This window comes from Heteronotia binoei, chromosome 6 (assembly GCF_032191835.1).
Source record: "Heteronotia binoei isolate CCM8104 ecotype False Entrance Well chromosome 6, APGP_CSIRO_Hbin_v1, whole genome shotgun sequence".
NCBI classification, from domain to species: Eukaryota; Metazoa; Chordata; class Lepidosauria; order Squamata; family Gekkonidae; genus Heteronotia; species Heteronotia binoei.
The window spans coordinates 89,224,780-89,242,250 of NC_083228.1; the positions used below are offsets into that span (position 1 = coordinate 89,224,780).

Consider the following 17,471-nt stretch of genomic DNA (forward strand, 5'->3'; position numbering starts at 1 on the left):
TGATAGAGGTTTACAAGATAATGCATGGAATGGAGAAAGTAGAGAAAGAAGTACTTTTCTCCCTTTCTCACAATACAAGAACTCGTGGGCATTCGATGAAATTGCTGAGCAGACAGGTTAAGACGGATAAAAGGAAGTACTTCTTCACCCAAAGGGTGATTAACATGTGGAATTCACTGCCACAGGAGGTGGTGGCAGCCACAAGTATAGCCACCTTCAAGAGGGGTTTAGATAAAAATATGGAGCACAGGTCCATCAGTGGCTATTAGCCACAGTGTATGGAGCACAGGTCCATCAGTGGCTATTAGCCACAGTGTATGGAGCACAGGTCCATCAGTGGCTATTAGCCACAGTGTATGTGTGTATATAACATTTTTTGCCACTGTGTGACACAGAGTGTTGGACTTGATGGGCCGTTGGCCTGATCCAACATGGCTTCTCTTATGTTCTTATGTTCAGTATAAGAATGCAGGGCCAGATAGAGTCAACATGTATTGTTTCCAATGATCAGGGACATATTATGAGTGAAAGCTGAATTTCTGTGGACATTTTCAAATCACACAGGAGACATAACTCAGCCTAGACAGAGAAAATAAGTTCTACCTGAGGTCATTGGAGCCTAAACAAAAATGAATTTGCATAGCAATGCATCTTTCTATTGAAAGAGCCATAAAACTTAGCACAGATCCAGAAATACTGGCTTGCTTACTAGCTTGCAGTTATTTTTGATCACTGCCAACCAACCCCTTCGGCAGCTTGGAAGAGATTCCTGCTATTTCTTGCAGCACAAATGAGTTCTGCAGAGATCTGTTTACTACTGATGTCCTCAGATGGCCAGAAACACTTACCTGATAGCTGGATGGTGAATTTCTGGATGTAACTTTGATTGTTGGTGAAAATATTGGCTGTCTTCACTCCCTTGGACTTGACAGTAGTAGCATCATATCCATGGCCACTCTGTATGGCATTTTGGACAGTCTGTTCAAATGTATGCACAGCCTGTTTCAGATGAGTATGGTTGATGTCTCCCAATCTAAATTCATAGAGATGATCATAAACAAGTTTGACAGTGTCTGATAACCTGAAGACAGAAGCTCTGGAGTGGTACATGTCCTACATGTAGACACTTAGTTTGCTGAGAACAAATTGATTTTGCAGTTTGAAAATGATCTCTTTCTTTTTGGGTTTGATTTATTAAGAATTATTGTCTTTCTTGATCTCAGGTGTGCTGTAATCACTGCAATGAGACATTAAGGGCAAGAAACTGGATAAAAGTGACTGATGTAAACTGTGCTAGTTATTTTTTGAAGGTTAATGTGCCATACAAGACCAGTTCCTCAGTAATCTTTGTAATAGGGTATATTAGATTTTTTTTTTAATCAATGCATGTTGTGAGAAAAGTTGTCTTGGGAGGCACATCCTTATCATAACTGTGGGTTAACTATAGGCCTTGAACATTAGAAACTGACATTGTTTTGCTTTTAACTTTCAAGTTTTATTATTGACAGTTAAGAAACACAGTTGGTTGTACCGTTCATTTAAATTTTTAGATTGGGCATGTTTAAGAAAACCCAAACAAACTAAATTTAAACAAACTCCTTGTCATTGCCAGTTTGTCCATTTACCTTCCCCCAAACTTCTCATTGTGAAGTTTGATTTTTTTTTGTTACTACCACAGTGTAGGCCTGTTTCTTTCTTTCTGCCACCCCAACTAAAAACTCGATACGATCCCTTTTAAGCCCACTTTAAGTCCTACTGTTGCTCCCAAAAAGTATATTCATGAGCAATAGGGTTGTCCTGAACATCTGACAACAGTAAGGACAGATCATGAACGTGTACTGTGAGGAGAAAACAGGAGTGAATTATAGCAGGTCAATTTTAGTGAAACTGTTGCACCCAAATAATAGGTGAGCAGATAAAACAGACTTCTTGCTTCCCCTGAAGTTCTTTATCTTTATTCTTCTACAGAATATGTATGATCTTGATGTGCTACAGAGACACGTTATGACAGGTTATCCTCCTCGTTTAGAAACATGTTTTGACAGGTTCACACAACCTGAAATTGATGCTTTAAAATTACAAATAATAAGATACCGTAATTAGACCCTTCCAGGTATTTTCTCTCCAGCATGGACTTAGTGGCACATTCAGATACATCTCATGTTGCAATCTGAAATCTACTTCTATGTAATATTGAAAAATGTTTGAAGGTATAACTGCACAGTGCTATGGGTGATAGTTTTCTCCATAGGATGTTGCAGGTGTTCCAAGGAAGTCAGTGACACAGCAGTCTGGAAGCTGAATGTAAGCAGATGTACAATAATGAACACTTATGTTATTATACTAAGGAAAACTTTAACTTACCTTTGGGAAGGAGAGTTCAAATTACTGGTTACTTCTTGAGGTAGCAATTGTTTGAAAGTAGTTGTAGTCTTGGTATGCCTTTTAGCACTCAAAATGGAAAAGGCACTTCCTGTAAATAGAGCAATGATGTGGCCTGCAGAATCCTTCCTCGATGGTGCTTCTCATGTTATGCAGACAATACTAGTCCCAAGCTGGTTATTTATTTATTTATTCATTCAGATTTTTATTCTGCCCTCCCTGTGAGTGGACTCAGGGCAAATCACAATGAGAGAACAGAGTCAACAACCCATCACAATAAAAATTCAAATGAAATATACTATTAATAGTTATAAATATATACAGTTAATAAGAATTCATTAAAATATAAGATTAAAACAGGTAGCAACAATAACATAGTGACGTCTTTAGGTCAGATGGGATCAGATGGATGCTCCAACAGAATGGGAACTACAGCAGGGAGGCCAACTGGCGTAGACACTCGCTGTCTCTCCTGAAAGCCTGGTGAAACAGCTCCATTTTACAGGCCCTAGGCTCCAGTGGGAGCTGATTCCACCAGGGTGAAAAAAGCCCTGGTCATCCTTTGGGGCAGGGATAATCAATAGATTTTTCTCTTCAGGGTATATATGGGGAGAGGTGGTTCCTCAGATATGTCAGTCCCAGGCCATTTGAGGCTTTGAAGGTTAATACCAGCACCTTGAAATGAATTTGGGACTCAAATGGTAGCTAGTGCAAGTGGCATCATACTGGCCAAATGCATGCCTGCACAGGTGATGCTGTCAGCCGGTGTTCCGCTATATTCTGCAATACCTGGAATTTCTGGGTCAGTCTCAAAGGCAAGCCTACATACAGCAAATTACAGTAATCAAGCCTGGAAGTGAGCATTGCATGGGACACTGTAGCCAAGTCCTGGGAAAAGAGGTATGGGACCAATTACATAATCTCCTGCAGGTGGGAACTGGCAATGGTGGTTACCTGGGCCTCCATGGAAAATGAGGCATACAGGATAAATCCCAGGCTCACCTTCTGGGTTGGCCTAAGTGGCACACACTGTCCAAGGTGTGCAGCCTAATCCCCTCCCCAACACACACACACCCTGGCTCAGGTACAGGACCTCTGTCTTCATTGGACTGAGTTTCAACTGGCTCTGCTGCAACCAACCAGCCCCGGCCTCATCAGGTCCTCTGATGCGAAGTCCAGGCAGCTGTCCAACAATAGATAATTCTGTTGGTTCTGTTGCAAGCAGAGATGAGCAATAGACCAGCATATGTTGACGACTCCCCCCCCCCAGCAGTGTTCCCTCTAAACTGCAGTGTCTTGTGAGCAAAAATTCTGTTTTGTGAGCTACTAGCATTAAAGTTGTGAGGTACTGCATACATTAGTGTGCTCTTGGGTCATCCTTCCTGAGCTAAAGAAAAAATGTGAGCTGGAGGCTAAAAATCTGTGAGCATGCTTATTCAGCTAAGAGGGAACACTGTCCCCAAGCCATATGTTTTATGTATCTAGTTCCTCTCTCAGTCCCCGATAATTATGCTTTGAACTTCAAAAGGGGTGGTGGTTTCTTTTGCAATAAAAATCGGAACGAACTACACTCAATCTGGTGCAGCGTGTCAACAGTAGTATGTTTCCTGCTATGTTTCAGTTACTGTCCACATGGAAAGAATGTAATTGATGTTTAATAGGAAAAATTATGAAACTTCTTGCAAACTAAAAGTACTATTTGATTCATATTAAGTTCTGTATTGTCACAAATTAGCCTGATTTTGATGGTGACTTTAAATTGTATTTGTATCTTAATATACTCGAAGTTAATATTTCTTGAGAATTCTGTCAAGATGTCTTCAACCATGTGAAGGGAAATCAAACTCTTAAGACACAGTGTAATCCTTTTTAGTACTTAATTTTTTTTTCAAGAAACAGTGTCATGCTAACCAGATTTATAAGCTTCTGAATCCACTGAAGACAATAGGGCTTAGAAGAGGATTGCACCATGATATGAGTACTGAACACTGTAAAAGATCGAATATTTCTTTTCCTTGTAGTACCCCCTCCAGAAAGGAGAAGGAATATTAAATCCTTTATAGTGAAATTGTGGGGCAGGTGAACCAGCCTACCATGCTGGCCTGCCCAGGTACAATGCCTTTTGTTTGTACCAGCTGCTGGATTCTTAAGTATGAAAGCTGTACACATGGAGAGACAGCCTGTGATATGGAGAAACTGCAAAAAAAGTTGATGTTCATTTCTGTTGTCTTTCCCCTCCCCATTCCCTTCTTAAGCACAAGGCTATGTCATTAGCATGCCTAAATTCAGTTAGCTTACCTCCTATATTCAGTTTGGCTTACCTCCTGAAATGTGATTCAAAGCATGTTTGCTCCCAAGCAAGATCCAGTGATTGGTGATACTTATTTTTAGTACCATGTGCTTATAATTGTTGTCCTGGTTCCCTAAAATATTTCCCAAGAATGTTATCATTGAGTTTAAAAGAAACCAACCCAACCAAGTTAGAACTATTAAAAGATGATTAGATAGTTGATTAAGTTGTGGTAAATAATCAACATCATTTTTGGGAAGCAGATAGCCAGCAGTGTTCTGTAAAGGTTGATGCTCCACTTGTTTGTTTTCTATTATCTTAATGATCTGGATGGAAAGAGTTAGGCAATATACATGCCAAATTGCATCTGATATAATATCTGAGAACAGGAGGATAAACTATAGAGCTGAGTAGATAGCAACAGAATGAAATGTTATTGTTGTACTTAATATATTACATGTAGGAAAGAACTACCATATAAGGAAGGAGATATAGGATATGCAGTACTATTTGTGAGAAATGTTGTTGTTCAGTCGCACAGTCGAGTCTGACTCTTTGTGACCCCATGGACAAAGTCATGCCAGGCCCTCCTGTCTTCCACCATCCTCTGAAGTCTGCTCAAATTCATGTTTGTTACATCAGTAACACTGTGCAGCCATCTCATCTTTTGCCGTCCCCTTCTTCTTTTGCCTTCTGTCTTTCCTAGCATCAGGATCTTCTCCAGTGAGTGCTCTCATTTGGTGGCCAAAGTATTTGAGCTTCATCTTCAGCATCTGACCTTCCAGTGAACAGTCTGAGTTGATTTCCCTTAGGACTGACTGATTTGATCTTCTTGCAGTCCAAGGGACTCTCAAGAATCTTCTCCAGCACAACATCTCAAAAGCATCTATTCTTCTGCGTTCAGCCTTCCTTATGGTCCAGCTCTCACAGCCGTACATTACTACTGGGAATACCAACGCTTTGACTATACGGACTTTTGTTGGCAGGGTGATGTCTCTACTTTTTATTATACTGCCCAGATTCGCCATAGCTGTCCTCCCAAGGAGCAAACGTCTTTTAATTTCATGGCTACAGTCTCCATCTGCAGTGATCTTGGATCCCAGAAATGTGAAGTCTGTCACTACTTCCATGTCTTCCCCTTCTATTTGCCAAGATGTGATGGGGCCAGATGCCATGATCTTATTTTTTTTTTATGTTGAGTTTCAAGCCTACTTTTGTGCTCTCCTCTTTCACCCTCAACAAGAGGTTCTTTAGGCCCTCCTCACTTTCTGCCATTAGAGTAGTGTCATCTGCATATCTGAGGTTGTTGATGTTTTTCCCGGCAATCTTAATTCTGCTTCATTCAGGCCAGCATTCCGCATGATGTACTCTGCATATAAATTAAATAAGCAGGGTGATAATATACATCCTTGTCAAACTTCTTTTCCTATTCTAAACCAATCAGTTGTTCCTTATCCCATTCTGACAGTTGCTTCTTGACCCTTATACTGGTTTCTCAGGAGACATGTGAGGTGATCTGATACTCCCATCTCTTTAAGGACTTGCCACAGTATCTGAGAATACTTTGGTGTTAAAACAGCTAGATTCAAGTCTAGAAGCACCAACAAGTTTTGGGGGCTGAAGCTAATTTGTGAGATAATGAGGATGATAAACGGAAAACAAGACAACAGTGTGATGCAACATCACACAAGGCCCAACCCATTTAAAGCAGTATCCATAGGAAGAAACATCATTAATTTGTTGAATAGGAGCAATAGTATGTTGTTTCTGACCCTATGTACTACTATGCAGAAGTCAAGTAGGTGGTTGTCACATTTGGGGAATAAATCCTCAGAATACAATGGCCCTGGAAGGTATATTGGAGGGGGGAAATGCTGAAGAACTTGATGGGTTGGTTCTGTGGTAGTAGAAAGTGCTGTAAAGGCAACAGATGTTCAGAGATGGTTTGCTGTTGCCTGCCTTTATATAGAGACCCTAGACTTCCTTGGTGGTCTCCTATCTAAATACTAACCATGGCAAACCCTGCTTAGTTTCCAAGCACATCTGAGATTAAGACTAGCCTGGGCCATCCAGGTCAGATTTAGCTTGGAGAAAAGTAATAATTATGCAGAGCAGGTACAGTCACAGTTCCCAGGCACTTCAAAGGATGTCATAAGAGCTGCTACCCATCTGTTGACACGTGCAATGGTTATGTAGGTCTTCGATTACTTTATCTTCTTTACCTGATTTGATTGAAAAAGGTTCACTTGAGCAGAACTAGAAATTAGAACTGTTTCAAATGTACTTCAGCATATTCCAACACAGCCTGTTTGCCATAATGCTATAAATCAATTTCTAGAAAAGCTTCACACACAGGTAAATAGCCTACCTAGGCTGGGTATTGCGTAGGGGTTCCTCTTTCTGCTCACAGATTAGGGATTCTGCTATAGAAAATTAGGGTTGCCAATCCCCAGGTGGGGGCAGGGGATCCCCTGGTTTGGAGGTCCTTCCCCCCCCCCGCTTCAGGGTCATCAGAAAGTGGGGGGGGGGGAGGGAAATGTTTGCTGGGCACTCCATTATTCCATATGGTGACTGATTCCTATAGGGTATAATGGTGAATTGATCCACAGGTATCAGGGGCTGTTTTTTGAGGTAGAGACCCCAAATTTGCAGCACAGCATCCAGTGCCTCTCTTCAAAATACCCTCCAGGTTTCAAAAACATTGGACCAGGGGTCCAATGCTGTGAGTCCCCAAAAAGGTGCCCTTATCCTTCATTATTTCCAGTGGAGGGAAGGCATTTAAAAGGTGTGCAAGCCCTTTAAATGTGATGGCCAGAACTCCCTTTGGAGTTCAATTATGCTTGTCACAACCTTGCTCCTGGCTCCACCCCCAAAGTCCCCATATATTTCTTGAATTGGACTTGGCAACCCCATAGAAAACCCATATTAACCTGAACGCGTGTGGAGTATACTTGCCATTCTTACCGTAAGTATGGGTACTCAAAAGCAAGCCCCAGTGAACTCCATCGTCTGTATGGCCTAGCGAGCGGCGCAGCCTGATCCTGTTCATATTTACGAGATGAACTGTGCTCCTTCCTAAGAAAGCGTGCATAGGATTGCACTAGGGTTGGCGTCAACTGAATCTGCGTAGCGGACGTGCTTCTTGGAAGAGAGAAGCGAGCCTCCCTGGCCTCGTTTGCCCGCTGATTTGGGGCAGGGGGAACAGAGTGGGAGGGTTCGCCAGGGCCCCCTCTTGCAGGCTTGAAAGAGACTCGCGGGCGGTGCCCAAGCCAGGCTAGCGAGACTCAGGAGGCGGATTGCTACGAAGCGCTCCTTGCAGCCGTGCGGTTGCTGGCCGCCTGGGCAGGGCCTTCCCAGGAAGGGAAAGGAAGGGGCCCAGCTCTTCTGACGTGTGCGTTTGGGATTGGCAGCCTCGCCCCTATATACCAGACGGGAAGGTGCCTCGCAGCTTTCCCGGGAGCGCTTCGGGGTTTCTCCAGCAGAGCGAGTTGAGCAGGCGCTGGCCGGAGTGAGTACCACGTCTGGGGCAACCAAGTGGGCCTGGTCGGGGGCAGCCCGGGCAAGGCAGCGAAGGAGACAATCGCTACGGAGGATAGGGAAATACGGGAAGGACTGCCAAGGCCGGTCGGGGGCCGCGGGGGGAGGGGGCGAGTTGGTTGCCGACGTGGAGGTGGAGAGGAGGCGTCGGAGCCGGTGTCTCTTTACCTCCTCCCCCCCCCCCCCCCTGCAGAGTTGCTCCTCCGCCTGTCTCCCTTCGATGGACGGAGGCTGATCCGAATGGAGCGCACGCTGGGCTTCTTGGCTTTGCCGGGGAAGAGGAGAGGGGGCGGGGGCCCAATCGGGCTACGTGTCACAGGCGCGCACCAGCCGGATCTCCTCCCCCTCCCGTCTCAGCTGCAAAACTTTGCACCAACTTTCCTGGCCGGGTTTTCCCGTCTCCTCCAGCGAGCAGTGAAAGTAGGAAGAAAGATCTCTCCGGGCCAGGCACGGTCTGGGCTTCTAGCCCCTAGGAACCTGAAGAGAAGGCTGGAGAAAGGAGGCTTTTCTTTGCTCCCTCCCCTCTGCTGAGTTTGGAGTAAGGTTCAGGGCACTCCTGGGCGGATATTGCAGAAGGGGTTAAAGCAGGTGGGGGTGACGCCGACGACTCCTCTAGCTGAGACCAGCGGGGGTGAGGAAACGGGACAGGCAGTGACGTCTGGAGCCCAGGAGAGCATCGCTACTATCTGCTTGCTCTCTTGATCAGTGTCTGGCACCTATTGGCATCCCACACAAACAGGCTTTCAAATGGGAAGGACAAACTAACTTTCTGTGTGCTGCCTGCTGGTCTTAAGTTTGTATGGGCCCTTTTCCAGAGGTTATTGCAAGCCCTGCTTCTGGAGCCAGGAATTTTGAATCATTCATAGCACACATGCCATAAAATTCATTAAAACCTCAATTGAGATCATCTTTGCCAGTACTTATGGGGTAGTCTGTTGATACACCAGTGGCTTCCCAGTGAGACACTGGTCTGCCTGGTGTTTGGGAGTTCTGTCAGGGTACATGCCTGACCTTGTTTCTCAGCCCATGTGGAAACAGTGAAATGGACATGAATAAAAGCAAGGCCCAAAGAAAACAGGGAGAGAGGTTACAAAATCTGATTTTCAGTTGTGCAAAAGTGGGGGTGGTTGACTCACAGGGCAAGTCTTATCACTCCAGATTGGGTTTTGTGCAGGTAGTGTTGATGTCTGTCATAAAGGCTGTGCTTTTTGAAGTTTTTTGGTTGGGTGTAGTCTGGCAAGGGCAGGCTTGTGGCATCCTGAATGAGCTGTGGGTGAGTGGAGGGAAGTCTTCACTACCATGCTCTTGCAAAGTCTTGTGTGTGTTTGTGACTGTACAAAGACCTAGCCCCCCCCCCCCCCCCCCCCGGTCAGTTGTCTAATCAGAGTTGAAGGCAGGTTTGAGCTATTGCAGAATTGGTAGGTCTTGAATATCACCATTTACAGTCCAGTATTCTGAGATTTTTGAAATTTGTCATACTATAATTTAGCTGTGTCAGAACCATTTCTTCTTGTTAAAGCTAAACCATTTTTAGCGTGTTTAAATTCTTAATATAGATCTTATCTAATCCTGATTCTACATACAGATGAGATTAGTAACAGTCTCCTTCACCTATCTTCTTATGCTGTTCAGCTTTGGGTATCTTCAAAGTAGCAGTGCATATATGAAGGTGCAGCTGCTTGCACTGAATATCAGCATTACCGTATCTGTCTGTGTAAAACTCAAAATATGCTCATTTTCTTGTCCATATAAGTGGCTTAAATAAATCCAACTTAAAGTGTTTCTCTTGCTATTTTGAATGGTTTTTAAAAATTGTTGCCATTCGACAAAGCAGCAGATGGAAGAATATAATTTTCTTGGTCCATGGCACATTTAGAATTCAGTGGTGGGACCCAACTCCATACTTTCTATATTGTTCCACTGCAAATATGTGACTAATCTTTCTGTTCTACATTTATGTCTGCAGTGTTGCTTTTGTTTTGTCCAGTTTCTGTATCTTTCCTGTTCTCTCATACATTAAGTTACACTTTTACAAGTGCAATCTTGCTGTTTTGCCCAGCCCAAATCTAGTATACTTGAAATGACAAATTATGCTGATTTGGGAACTGAGCATCTTGTGTCGATGGTGCACAATTTGGAAGGAATGGATTGTATTTGAATGAAGCTGGAAATAGTCTCTCAATGGAGAACTGTAGTTCAGGAACCAGTACTCTGGTCTCAGCTGATACTGGTAGGAAATTATTTTCTAGTCAACAAATGTCAAGTTGCTAACAGACTAATATGAAACATGCCTTCTTCAAAGGATTAAGTTTACGACTGTTAAAGGCAAAGTGAAAGATGGCTAACATCTTTAATAGCACTTTTTAATTATTCAGAGTGTTTTTCAGTGCTTAACTAATCTTGGAAAGCTACTATCGCTTTAAGGCTATCCTTTCCCCTCCCCCTCTAGAGTTGTGAATGGTCGCTGGTACAGGCAGTGCTGAGGTGGCATTTGTGAAAATTACACTCTGCTCTGTGCTGATACTGATACTCTGCAGGATTCTTCTGAAGTGTTTATGTGTTTTTCTGAATAACAGAATGGTTAGGAAATGTGTTTGCACTCTCCTAGGTATAATGTGTACTTGGTTTTAAATGAACTTTGGGGAAACACTAAATGGCCAGAATTTAGTTAATACTTTCACTTAAAGTACTTAAATTCCTTCTTTATAACTTATCAACGCACAACAACCATTCCCACATTCCCTTTCTACCCGACTGCTCGTGCAATATCTGTTTTTGTTATCAAGAACCAACTGTATATTCCCAATAATAATTTATTTTGCAGAATGGTGTACATTTGAACAGCATTTTGACAGTATATAGTCCTGTAAGAATTTATTTACTTTCTCGGTCAGGTTCTTTTTGGCACAAGCATGCCCACCATAAGCATTGTAGAAACTGGTTATATCCATTAATCTATTTTTAAAAAGCTTGTGAGCTTTCCAGACATGAGCAGTCAATGAACAGTTTTCTTATTACTGCAGGAAGCTTTTATTTCCTTGATATTAAAAAAAAAAAACATTGTGAAAGGATGGAATTCCAACAGGAAACCTGTCCTCTTTTTTTTTTTGAACTTCTACTCAGAAATTCTAGATCAGATGTGTTCATCAGGTGTGTGAGTACATTTCTCATTCTCTATATTACCACCAGTACTCCTTAGAGCTCTAAGGGGGCAGCTGTGTTGGTCTGAAGCAGTTGAACAAAGCAGGAGTCAAGTGGTACCTTTAAGACCAACCAAGTTTTATTCAGAATGTAAGCTTTCATGGACTCTTTAAGCACACTTCATCAGATGTGGGGATCAGGTACCCCTCGTCTGATGAAGTGTGCTTAAAGAGCATACGAAAACTTATGTTCTGAATAAAACTTGGTTGGTCTTAAAGGTGCAACTTGACTCCTGATTTGTTCAATTCCTTAGAGCTCTGTTCATAAAAAACATTGCAGGCTTTCTAACAAGATAAGGTTTACGATAAGGAGGTTTTTGCCAGGAAACTTGTTCAAATGGGTGACCATTTTTTTGGGAGTGGTTGCCCAGTGATCAAAAGCTTCTTGCCAGTAGTGTGTGTGGGGGTTTTATTTTCCTTTTGGTCTTGTTTTTTGCTTTGGTCTTATTTTTTTGTGTCCCTTGCTGCACCTGCTGTAAGTGTTCTTTATGTTATGTTTTCATGTGAGACAACTGGCTAGTGGTCTGTATGTAGGATATTTTGGGCATTGTTTAAAGAGTTGAAAGTCAAACCTGGGGAAAGGGCAGGGAGGGCAGCTCTGTTATCTTCATGGGACAAAGCCTGATCCTATGTCTACTTAAGCATTATCTGTCATGTGAAGAAAGGATATGAGTTGGGATATAGCCATCTGAGGCTACTTGAAGGACCGACTGAAGTCCATGGCAAAATAAATGTTGCAGATAATAAGTTTTAGAGGTGTAGCACTGGATAGATTCAAAGAGCAGTAATTGTTTGGGCAGAAAAGAGAGCAATGGCTTTCTAGAACAGGGATGGGCATGTCCTCCAAGATCTGCTGAAGTGCTGATACTGCCTTGCCCTGATGTGGGGTTCAGTCATATTGTTAGCATAGAAAGTTTTTTTTTAAAAAAAAGAAGGCTGGTCTCCAAGAAGAAACCTGATAAGTGGAATTGCAAGGCCTATTAGATTGCACAAAAGAACATATTCTGTGATGCAGCTTTCTTTGTGGATATTGAAAACAATATCAGAAAATAGTTTCAACAAGTCCAAATCCTGGTATGAACATCTAAGTCTTTTAAAATCTCACTAATCAGCTCGTTAGCTTGACTTTAGTTGCAGTTGTTTAAAAAGCCTACAGATATAAATTTTGGTGTAATCCTGGAAGGCCAAAGATTCTGTTCTGAAGAGCTGCATACAAAATAAAATCCTCATGCAGCAGACTAGACTGCCTTAGTTACTGTTTCTGATGAAGCACTGGCTATATTCCTGTTTTGCAACTGGTTTTACAGGAAGGATGATTGGAATAGAGGTAGGCCACACTTGCTTCTCCACTAAACAGCCAGCAAGTCTTACTGCTACAGCTTGCTCTCTCTCTATATCTTTATGGCCATAGAATTGACAGTTGAATGGCCAGCTTGCATTGGATTTGACCTAGTGGGCTTCCAGTACCTGAACATAGCCTACCTTTGCTTCTCTGTCCTCTGCTTCCTAGAAGCTACCTCATAGGTTCTTCTATTAATGTTGGCCAGCCTATCATTCTTCCTCACCCCATAAATTTCAAAGAGCCTGACTCCTCTGCAGATGCTTTCATTTTCCCATCACAGCTTCACTTATTTGGCACTCAGGAGGGGAAAGTTAGCTAGTGAGGAAAAGGCAGAGCAGGTGACTTGGTTGGAGCTATCATGTAATAAACTGATATATGCAATAGTGACATACATATTCAGTGTTTTATAAATTAGTAGATGGGAGCAGTTCAGAGGTTAGGTATATCAAAAAGAAAACATTTTAGAAAGGATATGTGCTGTTTTAATTACAGTTAAACTGGTAAGACGGTGACAGAGACTTCATCCTTTCACTCAGCAGACAAGATCATAAAGTTATGCCTGAATGCTACCATTACAGGTCAGGGTATGATTGAGGGTCAAACTGGGCCTTGAGGATGCCATCACTATTTTAAAGTGATTTTAAAACAGTGTGAGGATTGGGCCCACAGTGCAGCTGGCTGATGGGCTCTTCTGTCCCCCCTGTACTTTATCAAGTGCTGAAATACCTGTACCCTCACTCCCTGCAGCTGTTTTGGCAGTTGAAAAGGCAATGGGAAGGAACAAGAGCACCTGCCATGTCCTTGGACTATTTACAAATCATTTTAAAATGGTGCTGGGGTCCTCATGGCAATTGCGAGGATGCTATCACATCTAGTTTGTCCTTGAATGCTTCTCCATACCGGGGGGGGGGGGGAATCCTGAACACTCTCCTTCCTTATTTTAAAAAACTGTTTTTAAGTAGAAGAGTATTCTATGTTGTGTCTTTTTTTATTTGCCATCTGAAGTAGTTCTGTTCAAACCTAAGTTTACCCATGTGTCTACTGTTTGTATACTGATGATTGTATGAGATTTCTATTTTGTCATGTAGTACAATCATTTCTGCTTTTATGGCTATCTTTATTGCTGCAGCAGTGATATACATGGCATATTCGAGATTATCATAAGCAAAATAAAAGCAGGTCCTGTCTGGAAGAGTTCACAATCCAAATTACATTTTTCATATGCAGCTTATTGTTCATGAAGTGTTTTTTCAGATTAAAAAAAAAAAACTAGCGAAAGTGTTTTGAAGGTTACCCTGCAGTGGAAATTATTCCAAAGAATAAATGAAAGCTCCCTTGTCTGAGTTAAATCTTAAGAAACTATATTAGTTGTATGTGAAAGGCAGACATAAATGATTACAATAGTAAGTGTAGAAAGTGAGGGAATAAAATGCACTGGAGTCTCTTTAATGAAAGCCAGTCTTCCGTTTTAGAATACAGTTCCTTTTAGGTCTTGCTTTAATATTTTATAATATAATAAGGTGTCTGAAAACCATTGCCATTGAGTATCTAAAGAATACTGCACTTAAAGCTTTTAAATTGCCTTGAGATGAGTTTGCTGGTGAGAACTGCGTTCTTGAGTCTTGTGTCTAGGTTTTGTGGTGAGCAAACAGTTGGTGACTGGAAATGCTCATTGTGTTTGACCTTGTGGTAATCAGCAGGACACTGAAGTGTTTGTGTGTACCGTTTCAAACCTTTTGCAGGACTTTTAATTAAATATAATGGCTTCTATTAACAGAACCGCAAACCATTTACATTGAAGTAGATTAAAATGGCACACGATTCACCTTTGATCTGTGAAAATGCTGATCTTACTGAAAATTCAAATCATGGCTAGACATGTGTGCATGCATACTTTATTTTTCAATACACACAATTTTATAGAAAGCATAGGAGTCTGTTTGTTGCTGGAGGGCATTTTGAAAAGTGTGTTAAAGCCTCTGGATTATTCAGTTTTCCCTTAAGAATGTCAGGCTAAGCAGTTGTCATAGTTGCTGTTTTTCCTGCTTATATTTCATAGAATCATAGAGTTGGAAGGGACCTCCAGGGCCTTCTTGTCCAACCGCCTGCACAATGCAGAAAACTTACAAATACCTCCCCCTAAATTCACAGGATCTTCATTGCTGTCAGGTGGCCATCTAGCCTTTGTTTAAAAATCTCCAAGGAAGGGGAGCCCACCACCTCCTGGGGAAGCCTGTTCCACTGAGGAACCACTGAGGAATATTTTATTTATTTTATTGCATTTATATCCCACCCTCCTCTATTGGGCTCAGACATGCAAATTATATGAAGCCAGACATACAAATTGTTGTTTCCAGCTTCCTTTTTGAGGGCTTTTTGCTGCTACACTTCCCCCACTGTGTGCTTTTCTCCCCATTGGGGACTCTAAGCAGCACATCTGTAGCATTCTCTCTTCAATTTTGATAGGGATACAGAGAAAGACTGGCCTTATGACAACCAGTGAGCTTTCATATCAGAGTGTGGATTTGAACCTGGTTCCTCCAGATGGTTGTCTAGCACTCACCATGCTGGCTCTCTGACATTTTCACCACTTTTCTCAACAGTATAATAAATCCAGTGCAAGGTAGAGTGGAGGGTCTTTAGTACCTCAGAATACTCAGCTATTACCTCCTGTTGCTTTTTGCACACAGGCAGTCTTTTTTACTCACTATTGTATCCTAATGCCCTTGCACTGACAGAAGAAGGAAGAAGGAAAATCTTCCCAATTTTCCCTCCTCATTGCCCTCTCCCCCCCCCCACCATGTAACTATGTACTTCTTCTGTTAAGGGTCCACTGCCTCCCAGCAGTGTCTTGGGGTCACAGAATGATGCTGAGGGAAGAGGAAAGCACAGAAAGATAAGTGTTAGTGCAACCAAGGATACAGATATCTATAACCTGTATTGTCTGACCCTGGAGCCGCTTTTAATCCACAACATTGAAAGGTCATATGCATATTACATATGTCATGAATGAGACAAAGATGTGTTAGACAAGTACCACTGAAATTGTGCAATAGTGTTCTTACAATCATTTGTGTGGGGCATGTACATTAAAATATATTTACACTTCTAAATTCCATAACTATGCCAGATAGCACAATTGTAAATTCTTTCTAAATTACCACATGATATTACAGCAATAAAATAAGTTTAGATTTGACAAGAAAGTACTTGCAGATATTTGTTTTTCTTCAGTATTTCTGTGTTTCTGGGAATTCAGAATTTCTGTAAGTACTATATTTCTAGGAATGATTTAAATACATTTAATCAGTAATTAAATCTGTCTTTAAAGGTTATTTCATGTTGATTTATATCACTCCATCCTGGATGCTTTGGATTTTTGGCCATGTTTAGGTGCACTTGAGATTAAATGTTCTCATTTGAGGAGAAAGACACCCTGCTATGCTTGGGTACTCCATTTCTCCTAATCCCTGGAGGAAGAGAATATGTTGTTCCTTTCTGCCTATGAGGGGGAGGAAATAACTTATCCTCTTTAGTTCTCTTTTTGGTTCTTCTGCAGAAGCACAGATCTTAGAAAACTCTGGTTGCTTTTCCTCACAATGCTTTCAGGTTGTTAGGTTTCTCTGTACACTTTTCTTGTCTCTTCCCTTCTGTAAACTTTGTCCTAAATAATACCCTTCATCTTCTGTTCTTTCTGTTTGCTTTGATCTCCACTTGCACAATTACAATGGTGTCCTCTGCTGATTGAGTGACAGAAATATACTTTGCAAAGCCTTAAAAATCCTCCGTCTCTTTTTGCCCAAAGTGGAACACCCTAATGACCCCAAGAGGAAAAAACTCCTGGAACTCAGTCAGAGTGGTGGGAAGAGACAGCCCTGCCCCCATAAATCCATGCATGAATAAAATTCATGGCAAATGAACAAAATTTATTTCTCTCTACTGTGCTTCAGGAATACAACAGTCTATGGACAAAAGGATACAGGACAGACAGTATAGAGGTTGAATACCATCACTTGCCTGTGAAGAGTGTTCAGACTTAGTTCCCAAGAAGAGACATCTTGCAGGAAAAACATCATGTGGTCCTTCCCTAACAATTGGTGTGGGCTTTTACTGTGGTATTGCCCATCATCATGTAGATGCTTGTGGTGTGGTATTTTAGGATTAAGGATCAATAACAGCAAAGTTGATTTTTTTTTACAATTGGAATAGTCTTGCACAATTGTAAAATGCACAGTTGAACAACTTTATGGAGCTGTCTGTCTTTTTATAAGCATGTTAAATGTGAGTAGCCATCTGAATTGGCCCACCATAAAATGCTCTATCTTCTGCTTTTTCAGAATTTTGCTTTTTCCTTTAGTCCTTCAGACCATCCTGTACTTTGTTTCACTTTGGGCAGTGCCTGATTGAAACATTGCAGAACGCCCTGCTGACCTGTGAGCTGTGTTCTACTTGGGCCCTCCGAGATGTTGAGATACTCAATGGCTTTCCCAGGTCTCTGCCTTGCAATGCACCACATTTCCAAGGCCATCCAGTGCCTGGATAGAAGTTCCTTGCTTCTCTGGGGTATATATCTGCCACAAGCTAACCCACTAAGAGGGCTAGCACTTTATCCACATTGCTGTTTACAGGCTCTTCTTAGTGCCTGTGTCTCCTGATTTTGCTCTGACAAGATTTTACAGATGGGAATCTAGTGTTCTGTTGACCAATTGCCTCCTTTCCA

At 41.9% G+C, this 17,471-nt stretch overlaps 1 protein-coding gene across 4 annotated transcripts in view; it reads left to right on the forward strand.

Moving 5' to 3' along the window:
* Positions 1–17,471, forward strand: part of HDLBP (high density lipoprotein binding protein) — a 95,032-nt gene that overhangs the window by 9,262 nt on the left and 68,299 nt on the right. Inside the window, exon 1 of one of the 4 annotated variants that reach the window (XM_060242105.1) lies at positions 7,982–8,180. The exons of 2 other annotated variants lie outside the window; for them this stretch is intronic. The gene's annotated coding sequence lies outside the window, so the exon portion shown is untranslated. Of the gene's footprint in view, positions 1–7,981; positions 8,181–17,471 lie in introns of those variants that run through there. One more of the 4 variants, XM_060242103.1, reaches the window with a different exon arrangement.